This window comes from Elephas maximus, chromosome 9 (assembly GCF_024166365.1).
Source record: "Elephas maximus indicus isolate mEleMax1 chromosome 9, mEleMax1 primary haplotype, whole genome shotgun sequence".
Lineage (NCBI taxonomy): Eukaryota > Metazoa > Chordata > Mammalia > Proboscidea > Elephantidae > Elephas > Elephas maximus.
Genome location: NC_064827.1, coordinates 47,226,111 through 47,239,361, shown reverse-complemented (window position 1 = coordinate 47,239,361; position 13,251 = coordinate 47,226,111). Strand labels below are relative to the sequence as shown.

The following is a 13,251-nucleotide window of genomic DNA, read 5'->3' as shown; positions in this document are numbered from 1 at the left end:
CTGGAATTTTTAATTTGATTCCATTCATTTCTGTTCCGTTCCATTTTCTAAAATATTGGTCATAAGCACTAAATTAATTTTACTATCCACTAATGGGTTGCCACCAGCTGTTTAAAGAAGACTGTCAGATGATTGGAAACGTTGGTGGCCTAGTGGTTAAGTGCTACGGTTGCTAACCAAAGGGTTGGCAGTTCGAATCTGCCAGGTGCTCTTTGGAAACTCTATGGGGCAGCTCTACTCTGTCCTATAGGGTCGCTATGAGTTGGAATCGACTTGACGGCACTGGGCTTGGTTTTTTTTTTTTTTTTTTTGGTCAGATGATTGCTAGAGGCCGACCCGTCCCTGATGGCCTTTGATTTGATGACACATCCAGAAAGTATGTCTTTGCACCATAGGGTTCCTAAACACCATGACTTGCTCAGATGTGCAAACAGCAGGTGAGGTCATTTGGGAACTTCAGCTCAGGCCCTTATCTCCTCCCTCCTGCACTGTTGCAACAGCCTCCCTCATCTCCCTGCCCCCTTCTCCAGCCTCCCCCTTCTCCCCAGCACCTGGCCTGCAGGGCCCTCTAGCACTGATCACTTGTGTTTCTTATTACCAATGCATTTTTCATTTCCGATCTCTCACTTTTAGACTGTGAGCTTTTCAAAAGCAAGAGACATGTCTTATTGAACTTTGGACTCCAACCGTTCTCCCACCCACCCCTACCTGTGGCTTCTGACTTGGGATGAAGTACATAATAAACCCAAGCAAGCTACGGTACACATTTATGAACTATATTTGTTAACTAATTTCATCCTTACAACAACTGTATGAGAGAGGTACTATTAGCAACCCCTTTCACAGGTGAGGAAACTGAGGCACCAAAAGATCAAGAACCTTGTCCAAGCTGACACAGCTAGGAGGGAGGGAGGAAGAAAGATAAAGGAAGGAGGGAGGAACGAAGAGGGACAGAGAGAAGTATACCGCACTGTGTGTGCCTGACATGCATATAGCAGAGTGACACCCTGTCCACACTTAATGAAGACACCCTTATCCACCTTTGGTCGTGGAATCATAGAGGCTCAGGAATGGTCACTCAAAGGCTCCCACGTGCAGCCCTGTCTGATGTTTGTCTGCACTCCATAACAACAAACATACACTGGGGAGCCATGAAGCCCTGTTTGGGCACTTCTGATGGTGGAAAACCCTCTACCCCTTAAGGCAGACTCTTCTATCTTACTGAGTCAGCGAGGCTCAGTGGAAAGAGCCTGGCTCTGGAGCCAAACAGGAGTCCTGGAGGCACCACGGTTAAGAGCTCAGGCGCTGACCAAAAAGTCAGTAGCTCAGATCTACCACCTGCTCTTTGGAAACCCTATGGGGCAGTTCTACTCTGTTCTATTGGATCTCTGTGAGCTGGAATTGACTCAACAGCAACAAATTTGGTTTTTGGTTTTGGTGCCAACCAGACCTGAGAGTGAATCTCAACTCTACCACTCCCCAGCTGTATGACTGTGGGTAAGGTGTGCCCTCTCTGCGCCTTACTTTCTTCATCCTTAAAATGGGTCTAATGCCTGCCTTGCAGGGTGCTGTGAGGGTCAAATACAATGAGAGTCAAGTGACCAGCATAGAAGCTCATGAGTATCGCTTTTCTTTCGCATCCCTTCCCTGGTTTTGGACAGCTCTGACCAAAGAAAAGAGTTTTTCCTTTCATCAAGCTGAAATGTCACCATCACTGGTTACATTTCTACCCCCTCAGACCCCAGCCCCTGTCTGCTCCTCTGTTCCAGTATCTGGGGTCAGCCTTCTCCAGGCTGGGCAGTGGCCACCTCGGTGTTCCTCACAGGATCTGCCTTCCTGTACTTCTCCAGCCTCAGCCCAATGTGTGTCACACTTAGCCAGGCTGGCTTCCCTCAGCCTCCTACTAGTAGTGGGGGTGACAGATACTCCCTTGCCCTTGGGGCCACCGACCACACAGTGAACTTCAGCCCCTTATCTGGTTAAGCAGTAGCCAAAGCAGCTTCCCAGGCTTGGCCCATAACCAGTCTCTGTTTTCATTTTGCTGGAAGAGTGGCCCCAAGTACCCCACTCTTACCCAGAATGACCTGCTGGCCTCCTCTGCAGCCCTAATGTGAAGAGGCCTGGCCAGGAGACACAGGTTCAAGTCCCAGTTCTACAGCTAAGTGCTGTGGGTCCTTGGGCTTGGGAGATCCCCAGGTCTCAGTTTGGTTACTTATGAAGCAAAAGGGTCAGGCTGCTGTGAACCATGAACATACCCCATTATCACAGCAGCCAGCCCACTATTTGGAACTGTCTTTCCGTGAGTCTGTGTCCCCCAGATGGGAGCTCCTTAAGTGTGGGGACCCTTCTCATTTATCACCATGTGCTAGATCCTAGCCCAACATACGGCAGTAGCTGGTGCTCACTAATGTTTCCTGAATGGATGGATGGAAAGCTAACATTTCTCAAGGGCCTACTTTGCACCAAGCTGTGATGCACATTCATGACCTGTATTTGTTAACTAATTTCATCCTCACAACAATTGTATACGAGAGGTACTGTTAGTAACCTGTTTTACAAATGAAGAAACTGAGGCACCAAAAGATCAAGAACCTTGTCCAAGCTCACATAGCTGGCATGTGCCGGGGCCAGGATTCAGCTCTAGGATGATCACGTAAGTAGCTCCTCCCTATTTTCAAATTCTACGAGTCTTCAGTGTCATTGCCAGCTCCTATGGCAGAAACAGCCTGAACTCTCAAAACAAACACAAGAGAACCACAGGGTTCGTACTGAAGACGAGCGGAGTTCTATTCACTGACCTAGAAACCCAGAGTTCAGGATCCCATCCATTTTCTTTCCTCTGGGCCAGACCGTCTAGAGATGAGCGAAACCACGCTGCCTTTCTCCCAGGTTCCGTTAATTCCCAACATCAGAGAAGAAAGTTGCCAGGAACATGTGATTGTCCGGTATGACTTGTCTCAGACATGACCAAAAACTCACCTTGAGCTTATAGAAAACATCCTGAGGTCAAAGCAACTCCTGCCACTCTGGTGAGCAGTTTGCTGGCAAACGAAGCTTCTCTGGATCCTTCTTTGAGCTTCTCCTGGCTCCTAGTTATAACTTCTTCTGAAGTTCTGATGTTCTGACTAGTTCTCTTTACAACATTCAAAAAAAAAAAAAAAAAAAACACTCCACTGGAGAAAGGCAAACATCCAGTCAAATATTTACTAGAGAATAAAAGCAGCGGTCTTCTTCCTCGTTTAAGCACTCTGGTGGCTAGTCTTCCTCCCGTTCTCATGCTGAAAAGCAGGAACTTCTTTCCTTATTTCCTCTTCCCTGGACTCTTTCTGTCTTGTTGAACTCCCTACTGTGAGCCCTGGCCCCCTGAGATGTTGGAGCTTTGCCCAGAAGCTGAGACCCCTTTGGCTAGTTGTAAAAAAATTATTACAGCAATAAACTAGGACTCCTCCTCAAGGCCGTAAACTGGGACCATTGCGTTCAAGATTCTCCTCTGAGACGAGGCAGTCCACTTGCTGGGAGAAGGGGCTAGAGACGACTTCAAAACTGAGCCTTACCCATGTGGCAGAACTGGCTAACTGTCCACCAGGAATCCCTGCTTCCCTTCCATACAGTGGAAACCCCGGTGGTGCAGTGGTTAATAGCTATGGCTGCTAACCAAAAGGCAGGCAATTCAAATCCACCAGGCACTCCTTGGAAACCCTATGGGGCAGTTCTACTCTGTCCTTTAGGGTCACAATGAGTCGGAATCTACTCAACAGCACTGAGGTTTTTTTTTTGTTTTTTTCCATACAATAAGGCTGCTGCTGGGCAGGGGCTGTGCTTTCCAGTCCCCTGGCATCACAGAGTAAACATGGTGCTAGGTTTCATCGGTGGAAGTGAGTAGGAGAGATATGAGTCACTCCTGGGCCAAGACAGTTAAGAACCAAGTGTAATTTTTTCCGCCCTCTCTTTCCCCATCTGCTAGTTGGACTCCAAGGCCCTAGAGGAAGTAGGATTGCAAGATGGAAGGCACCTGGGTCCCTGAATCACCATTTAGAAGAAGTTGTCCTGTACACAGACTGTCTTACTCATGCACTGGGCTCTGAGCAAGAAATAAGTTCTACATAATAAGCCAGTGAAGTGGGAGGCTTATTTGTTACAGCAGCTAGTGTTACTCTAGTTCACACAGCACAGAATGTGGAGGACTTATAAGCATCGTGTGGTCCAAGTCCTTTATTTTAAGGATAAGAAAACTGAGGCTTAAAGAAGGGACATGTGCTAACAGGATTGGCCAAGCCTCAGGAAGTCTGCCATGCCCACAGAGCTGTTCCAAGGGTCCCTTCACAAAAGCAGTCATGCTGGGCACGGGACTCTGTGCCCAGACCACTGCTGGCTGCACCAAAGCTGGACGCCTAACCCAAGAACCGCCAATCATAGATCATGCCAATCTATTATGTGCTCTGAACACTCTGCCCAGCAAAAGCCAAAACAAAACAAAAAACAGTTGCCCTCAAGTCAGTGCCAACTCATGGCAACCCCATGTGTGCAGAGTAGAACTTCACTCAGTAGAGTTTTCATGGCTGTGACCTTTCAGAAGCAGATCACCAGGCCCTTTTTACCAGGCACCTCAGGGTGTGTTTGAACCACTAACCTTTTGATTAGTAGCCCAGCATTTTACTGTTTGTACCACCCAGACAGAGCTTGCCCAACAAGAGCAGTGGTGATTAATTGGGCCCAGCAGATCCTCTCTCTCAGGAGTCTGACCTTGAGACACAAAGCAAGAGCCAAGTAATCATCAGTGGGACCAAAAACCAACTAGTACCCAGTGAGATGCAGGGGCATAAGGAATGGTCAGGTCTGATCAGAGCAAAGCATGACTCCTGCTGCTGAGGATGTGATGAGATTGCCCAGGCGTCAGAACAGGCCATGGGTCCTAAATAAGCTCCTTGTTTCCAGGGCCAAATGAGAACTGGAACCCAGGTGTCCTCATCTGTCAATCCAACAAGCTCCTGGGCCAGTTAATGGCACCACCCCACTCTCATCACCCAAGAGTCCTCTGTGGTTCTTCCCCTGCTCTCACTCCATTCATTCTGCCTCCCAGTGGCTCTTATCCATCTCTTCACGTTTGTGTCAGGGGCTCAGGAAGAGGGGCATCTTCTTCACTCTCTCCTTTCCCTTCTGCCACCTTGAAGCTAGTATTGAAAATGGTGGACTCACAACATGGAATGAGCATGGGCCCCTGAATCAACACTTGAGGAGGCTGACCACAGACCAGAAATACTTGTTTGAGCCTTTACATGAGTGAGAAATAAGCTTCTATCATGTTAGAAATAAACTTCTATCCTGTTCTATCACAGGTTGCTGAATACACAGCCACATCACAGTGAATTGTTTCTAAGTCCCAACTCCCGTACTAAATGATAGTGGCTTGGAAGCCAGGACTAGATCTGATGCAGCACAATGTCTGGGCCACGACAGAATAAGCATATGTGCTTGTTCAGTTGAAAATGATGAAATAAAAATGAAAAAGACAGAGAAATATGATACTTATGGGTACTTAGAAACAAACACTGTCGATGTATTTTCTCTGAACCCGGGCCCTGCATTCACTGGAAGAGGCAGTTCTTAGTGCCTCTACTCACATAATTCACATAAAAGAATAGCAAGGCTCTTCCACTTCAAGGCACAGGGAGACGGCTATCTCTTCCTGGAGTGCCCTCTGCCAGGGCTTCTTGGCTCCATTGTCAGACTTCCAATGAATATTTTAAATTCTTGACTTATCCATGGTGGTTGTCTTAGGCTGGGCTCTCTAGAGAAGCAAAACCAGTAACGCATATAAATACCTACAGAGAAAGATTTATATCAAGGAAATGGTTCAGGTGGCTGTAGAGGCTAGAATCCCAAGTCCATGGGTCAAGCTGGAGGCTTCTCCTGATTCTCATGGCCACAGAGGCTGGTGAACTCAAGATCGGCAGGTCAGACAGCAGGGCTCTTGCTCACAGTCTTCAAAGACTGACAAATCCCGATATAGGCAGGCAAGATGGCAGGTAAACTGCTAGCTCAAGTCCCAGGATCTGGAGGTCAGACTTTGAACAGAAGCCAGCTGCAGGATCCAGAGCGAGCAAAAGACCCAAGAGCCTTGCCAGAAAGTCTACCTGTAATGGATGTAGGCCACGCCCCCAAGGAAACTCCCTTTCAACTGATTGGCTACTTGCAGCTGATCCCATCATGAGGTGATCACACTATATCAAATCTCACCATGGGCGTGATCACATCATCATACATGTGCCAAACTCCATAACTGCCAAACCACTGAGAATCGTGGCCCAGCCAAGTTGACACAGGACCTTAACGATCACAGTAATTCATCTCACAATTCCACAATTCCTGTCTTCATACCATTAAGGAAGAAGGCTCATTATTGAATTGCCACTGCCCTGCGGGGTTGGTGGCCGCAACTACTTTAAAGTGGAAGAAAAGTTACGATGCTTGTTCTAAAACTTTTAAGTTCAAGAAAATCTTATCCCTAGAAACGAGGTCCCATTTCTGAGGCGCTACCATGCTCCACGTATTGCCTCTTCTGAACTGACAAATTTGGGCAAGTTGTATGTGCTAGATTTCATGTCCCCTTCTCGTGCTTTCTCGTTTTTGTTAGTGTTGAATCCCGATGTAGAATTTTACACATATCTCTACTGTTCTTACACGAACCTTTTCCAATATTGCTTTTTCTATCCAATGCATATTAATTTCTTTTTCAGCTTTGGGGTATTTGCATACTTTCCCTCACTTCATCCTGGTCATTGATAAAAACATTGACAAGAACAGAGCCCTGTAGCACTCCACTAGAGACCTCTTCCCAGGGACCACGTAATGGAGCTACAGTTGGCAGAGACGACTGACTAGACCAGAGCTCAGATTAGGAGGAGTTGCCAAGTTTGAACCCCGCATTTAGCAGGGTTCAGAGCTCCAGTGATGTGCAGAGCAGAGTGAGCTGTGCATTCCAAGTGTTGAGGGGCCGATCACAAGACAGCCTCTGTTTATAGTGATACGTCTTGATTATTAAATTTAAAAACAAAAGAGGGCTCAGTGCAATTTCTTCATTAAATAATATCAATGCCTTTCTATGGTGGGTATGACCCTTGACTAGAAATGATTTTTCTCTCTTTGAAGGAGAATAAAGCTAAGTTATATTCCAATCCTGTCCCACCTCTGTTCACAACATCCCTGGCTTCCCTTGCTAGCAGAACAAAGCCAAACTCCTTAAGTGGGCATTAAGTGGCCTTTAAGATCTGGCTGGAACTTATCTTCCTAGAATAGACTCAAGTCCACAGGAACATTGGGACTAACCCGTGGGCCCCATACGCCTCCCCTCCCCTCCCTCATTCATTCATGTCACAAATCTTTACGAAGCATGAGTCGGGATCAGCTCTATGGCAACTGGTTATGTGCTAACACCATGCTAGTCCCTGAGGATAGATGCTGTTGGGATACTCCCTGGGCCTTCTTCCCAGGTGGGCCGAGATCCTGGCTTATCCACAGGGTCCTGCCAGGAAGGGCTTTAGTGTTTTGCAATTTCACACATACAGAGTGTGGAGAATGAGGGAAGAGGTTGCTGTACCAGAAAGTAGGCTGGGAGGGGTTACTGTGATGGAGGTTCAGGGGGACAGGCGTGAGCGGAGGATTAGAGCATCCAACAGCCATTTGTAGAGCACCAGGAGTAGGATCCATTTCAACAGTAAGACCAGCCTGTGCAGGAGAAAGAGCCCTGGACTGGGATACCCAGAAACCCAGGTCCTCACCCCAGCTCTGCCCTTCAATTGCTGGGTGACCTTGAGCAAATCCCTTCCTATACTGTCCTGCAGTCACCTCCTCTGTAGAACGAGGAAGTCAGAGGTGGTCTCTAAAGACCTCTTCTCCCTACCTGACCCTGCTCAGATGTCATCTCTATGAAGCTTGATCTCCCTCCCGGGGCAGGTTAACACGGTATACACCAGCTTGGATTGAGAAAGTACTCTCAGGCTGAATTGCATTTACTGGCTAATCTGTGGTGAGCAACTTCAGCATGCCTTTGACATGGTGGGGACAGGTGACATTGCAGAACTGCATATTGGTGGGAAGGCACAACTGGGCCCTTGTGTACCTTGCTTAATCCAGCCCTGTGCCTCCCCAACCCCCGTTACTTCAGGCAAACTCATACTTCTGGGCATCCAGTGACTGTCTATATGCAGTTCTGGTCTCTCCCGAGAGCTTCTTATCCCAGCACTTTGGCTCATTCTGTTGTTGTTGGGTGCTATGGGGTCAATTCTGACTGATCTCAGCTCCATGTATTACAAAATAGAGCTGCTGCCTAGGGTTTTCTTGGCCGTAAACTTTATGGAAGCAGATTGCCAGGCCTTTCTTCCACAGTGCCACTGGGTGGGTTTGAACTGCCAACCTTTTGGTTACCACAAAGTACAAACTGTTTTCACCATCCAGGGACCTTGGCTCTTAGGAAATATTTATTGAATTAACGTACCTTTTTTGGGGTTGGGTACGGCACTGGGTTTTTTTTTTTTATCAGTAACAAGGTCCTCTTTGGATATGTAATTCCTGAATTGTCCACAAGGTGGCAATTTCTACAGGCAGCCACAGAACAAACCTCGCATTTTGGTGAAATTCCCTGTGGAAAGACCCTGAAGGGAAGAGAGAACAGGAAGGACCGTCCTCAGAGACTTATCCTCTGGCTCGCCGGTGGGTATGTGCTGTCCCCTTTCCCTCTGTCCATAAAGTGTCGGTCTGTCAGAAACCAATAAAGGCCTGAGCGGCCATAGCCAAGCCTGCATCCACCATTTCTAAGCTTCTTAGCTTGCTGGGCTGTGCCTCACAGACCTCTTGGGCCTTGCCTTCGACTGCAGCAGTGCTGAGCTTACCCCTCTCTCCTGAATGTGCTGTGTTCTCTGGTCTTCACGCCTTAGGACATACTGTTCCCTCCACCTGGATTCCCTCTCGCCAGCCTCCTTCCATGCCAACACTTAATGGCTCAACAAGACTCAGTTTAGAAAGCAGCTTTTCCCAGAAAGCCTTCCTTGACTCTTTTCACCCAGCTCTTTCTTCTCTACAGTGGCAGTCACTGCACTTAAAGGCCATCGTGTGCTTACTCCCCTGCCCCGGGCCGCCTGCTTGAGCACACAACACATGGCTCATTCTTCTACACCCCAGCGCCCAGCACCAGCCCCGAGCAGCCGTGGGCTCTCTGAAAGCTTCCTGAATGAAGAATGAATGAATGAATGCACCCACAAAGTAGGGACGTGAGGTGGCAAGATGAACCTGAGGGGGAGACATTTGAGAATAAGAAAAAAAAAAAAAAAGTAGCTCTATTTTTATGTTGGCCCTGGCTCAGGGAGGGATCAAATGCACCTTAGGACAATAATAGCACATTATTTTTAGCCCTGGTGGCACAATGATTAAGCACTCATTTGCTAATTGAAAGGTTGGCAGTTCGAACCCACCGGTGGCTCTACTGGAGAAAAGACCTGGTGATCTCTTCCTGTAGAGATTACGGCCTAGGAAACCCTATGGAGCAGTTCTACTCTGTCCTTATAGGGTTGCTATGCGCTGAAATCGACTCCACGGCACACACACACAATAACAACAACAATTTTGAAACAACACTCAGGTTCTAGCCAGGTGACAGAGAATACTTATTACAAAGAATTGTTAATTCGGACATGGGGGTAGCAATTGCAGGAAGCAGTTACCACCATTAGGGCTAGGAGAACAAAGGGAAAGGTTGAAATTATTAAAACTTAGAAGTATGTAGAAGGGGGTCCTTGGAGCTGAAACTCAGGCCTCTGCAGAGGGATGCTGTCTGGCTGCTGCTGGTGTCTCTGAGCTTGGAGAAGGAGCCCTGTGGGGCTGGGACACTCAGCTCTGGGTGGCTAGAACGCCAGTGTCCTGTCAACCCTGGGGGAGCCCCAGAATCTCCACTCAGTCCCCAGCAGCTGCTCTCTGCAAGGCCTCCTATCTTGCCCTGCACTTGTGTAGGCCAGGGTCAGCAGAGGTCTAAGGAGAATCTCCACACAGATTTCTGGGGTTCCCTTTCTGTGCCCCACCCCTCTGCACCCCAATCCCAGCTGCCTTAGCCCTCAGCCTGATCTCTGCCTCCTCTTGGTCTCCACCTTTCTGCTGGGCAGCCTGGAAAACATCCCCAGGGAGAAGAGTGGGTAGACGTGGGGCTCCGTTGTGTGCCTCCCGCTGCCATGGCTCACAGCCCTGTGACATTCACATCCACTTCGGCAGCTGCTGGATGTATATGCACTGACCCTAAGTGGCATTAGCCACCCTCCCCTCCGTGTGGGCTGTGCACAGAGCAGGTGGAAAATCAAACCCATCGATGCTGCTTAATTACTCTATTGGAGGACTGGGTACATGGGAGTTCGCCCCCTGCCAGACAACAGAGGTGCCTCTACCCCCTCCCCTGCCCAGAGAAGTCGGTCCCTGCTTTTTCCCATCATCCTATGGGGCCCACCGGTGTTCCCACAGTGTTAACTGGCTCTCTGGGGACCAGAGAGAGGTAGAAGAGCTAACGCATGCACTGGGCTGTGGGGCTCTGGGGCAATTTCTAAGAAGAAATGGACGCGCTGAGCTTTTGTTCAGGAAACGGATAGTGGTGATGGCTGCACGACAGTGACCGTGATTGTCACTGAATTGTACATGTAAAAAATGTTGAAAGGGCAAATGTTTTATATGTGTGTGTGTACGCCACAATTTTTAAAAATAAAGAACAGGAAGAAATGGACGCTGATCGCCTTCAACGCTTTGGAGTGTTTTCTCCTCCCAGATACTCCGGCTTTGATGCCACAGGCTCAGGGCTGGAAAACCATCTCCTGCTTTAATTCTCCTAGTTGCCATGAATACACGATGCACTCCCTACCACTAAAAAGGCCTGCAGATCATATGTAAATGCGCCTGTCGGCACTGTGTATCCCCACTTGCCTTAAACACATATTAATTTCATAATAACGACACCGCTCAGTTCCTGCTCCCTCAATGTTTGCAGAAAAAGCAGGCAAAGCATTCTTGTATACATTTATTTGTTCAGGCTTGGTCCAGTCCGGGTCTCAGGGTCAGGCACTGTACTATGGGAGTCATGGCTCAATTTGAGGGACTTAAAGGTCATCATCCAACCCCCATCTGACACTTTGACCCCCTCCATACTCCTTGACAAGACTTGTCCTCGAACTCCTCCGCAGATGGAGAACTCGCTACATATGGGGCAGCCCATTCTCTCTTTGGACAGCCATGACCATTAGAAAATTTGAACTTATTAGGAACGACATCCCTGAGAAGCAGCATGGAGTTTGTTTATTTTGTTTCAAATCCCAATCAAAAACCAAAACCCACTGCTGTCAAGTCGATTCCGACTCATAGCGACCCTATAGGACAGAGGAGAACTGCCCCACAGAGTTTCCAAGGAGCGCCTGGCAGATTCAAACTGCTGACCTCTTGGTTAGCAGCCGTAGCACTTAGCCACTACGCCACCAGGGTTTCCTTTCAAATCCTGCTTTGTTAATTTAACATTAGAAATGTTTCTCTCACATTACTAAACTATCTTAAATTTCTGCATACATACACATCCACGTATTTACAAATATGCCATCACAATAGACATGCACTTTTTAATTGCCATTTTCACTAAACAATACATTATCAACATCTTTTCATTTCAATTAACTTCCATCTCCTTCCTTATTTTCAATGCCCACAGAGTCCTCTATTGTTGAATACAGCATAATTAATCTAATCTTTGCCTATTAGTAGGTATTTACCTACTGGTAGTTTCCAATTTTTCACTGTAGTGACCAACCCCAGGATGAAGTCTTTGCACATAGTGATTATTTTCTTAGGAGAGATTCATAGGAGGGCAGCAGAGGGTCAAGGGGGTGTGAGCCCTTTAAAAGGCCATTCCAGGTAAAGACGGCAGCCTCTGGGTTGAAAGTAATTGTTAATAAATACTGAGAGCTATGCTGAGTAAATTACCGACGTTATTATATTTAATCTTCCCAACCCCCAATAAGGCCTGACCATCCCTGCTCTTTGCAGCTGCTTATAAGGGGGGAGCTAGAGTGGCCAGGCAGCTGGCCCGGCTCTGACCACCATATATCGTGGCCTCTGCAGGGGTTCCTTTTGGAGGGTAAGGACATCCCCTAGAAGACTGCAAGCTGGGAGGGAACTGGGCTTGAGAAGTAAAATGAACACCACCCAGAGGAGCTACAGCTTGTCTTCCCAGGCTCCTAAAGCCTTTCTCCATCTCTAGGAGTTCAGCCAGGAGCCCTGGTGGCGCAATGGTTAAGCGCTAGGCTGCTAACTGAAAGATTACAGCCTAGAAAACTCTAGGAGGCAGTTCTACTCTGTCACATGTGTCCACTATGAGTTCAAAATCTACTCAGCAACACCAAACAACAACAACCAGGAGTTCAGCAAAGGAAGAAAAGAGCATGGGGTAAATGAGGGGTACTGGTGAAGGCAGAAAAAGTCTCCCGTGAAGTCTGGCTAGCAAGTCCCGCCCTCCATCCAGTGTCCTCATTTTGCTTGGCCACACTTCACATTCCAGCAATCAGAACTCCTTTGGGTTTCTTGTCTGGGTCCCCTACCAGAATTGGGGCAGGGATGGGGCAAACACCCATGCTGGAGGAGGCCTGGGGGCCGTAAGAATAAATAACTGAACCTGTTAGGAGCCTGGGTGGCACAGTGGTTAAGCACTCAGTTGCTAGCCAAAAGGTTGATGGTTTGAACCCATCAGCCGTTACTTGGGAGAAAGATGTGGCGGTCTGCTTCCATAAAGATTACAGGCTTGGAAACCCTATGGGGCAGTTCTATTCTGTCCTGTAGGGTTGCTATGAGTTGGGCTTGACTCAACGGCAATGTTTTTTTTGTTTGGCCAGAACTTGTATCTTTCCAATATGCATTCCTGCTAAGCCAAGGGTGTGCTGACACTTGTGTGCGCTAGGACACTGGTCAGAGCATCGTCTGTAGTAACGAGAAGACTAAAAACAACTGGTTAAGTAAACTCCAGTTTTTGTGCAATTAAACACTGAGCGATGTTAGAAAGTCCATGGCCACTCTGTAGGAGCTCTAAAATGTATCACCACACCGCATCAAAACCAAAGCTTTGGGTTTTTTTGTCGTTGACCAGGATACACTATGTAGCGTCAAGGAAAAACAAAACAACTGCCGGTGAAATCATGCTCGTAATTGTACAAGAAGCTCGATTTCATAGATAATAAAATGTGG

At 47.7% G+C, this 13,251-nt stretch overlaps 2 protein-coding genes across 2 annotated transcripts in view; one reads left to right on the top strand and one right to left on the bottom strand.

The window, feature by feature from the left end:
* The window catches only part of XPA (XPA, DNA damage recognition and repair factor), a 556,316-nt gene that overhangs the window by 369,959 nt on the left and 173,106 nt on the right, over positions 1-13,251 (top strand). The gene's annotated exons all lie outside the window — the stretch shown is intronic.
* Positions 1-13,251, bottom strand: part of LOC126082420 (stimulated by retinoic acid gene 6 protein-like) — a 50,410-nt gene that overhangs the window by 36,339 nt on the left and 820 nt on the right. The window lies entirely within an intron of this gene.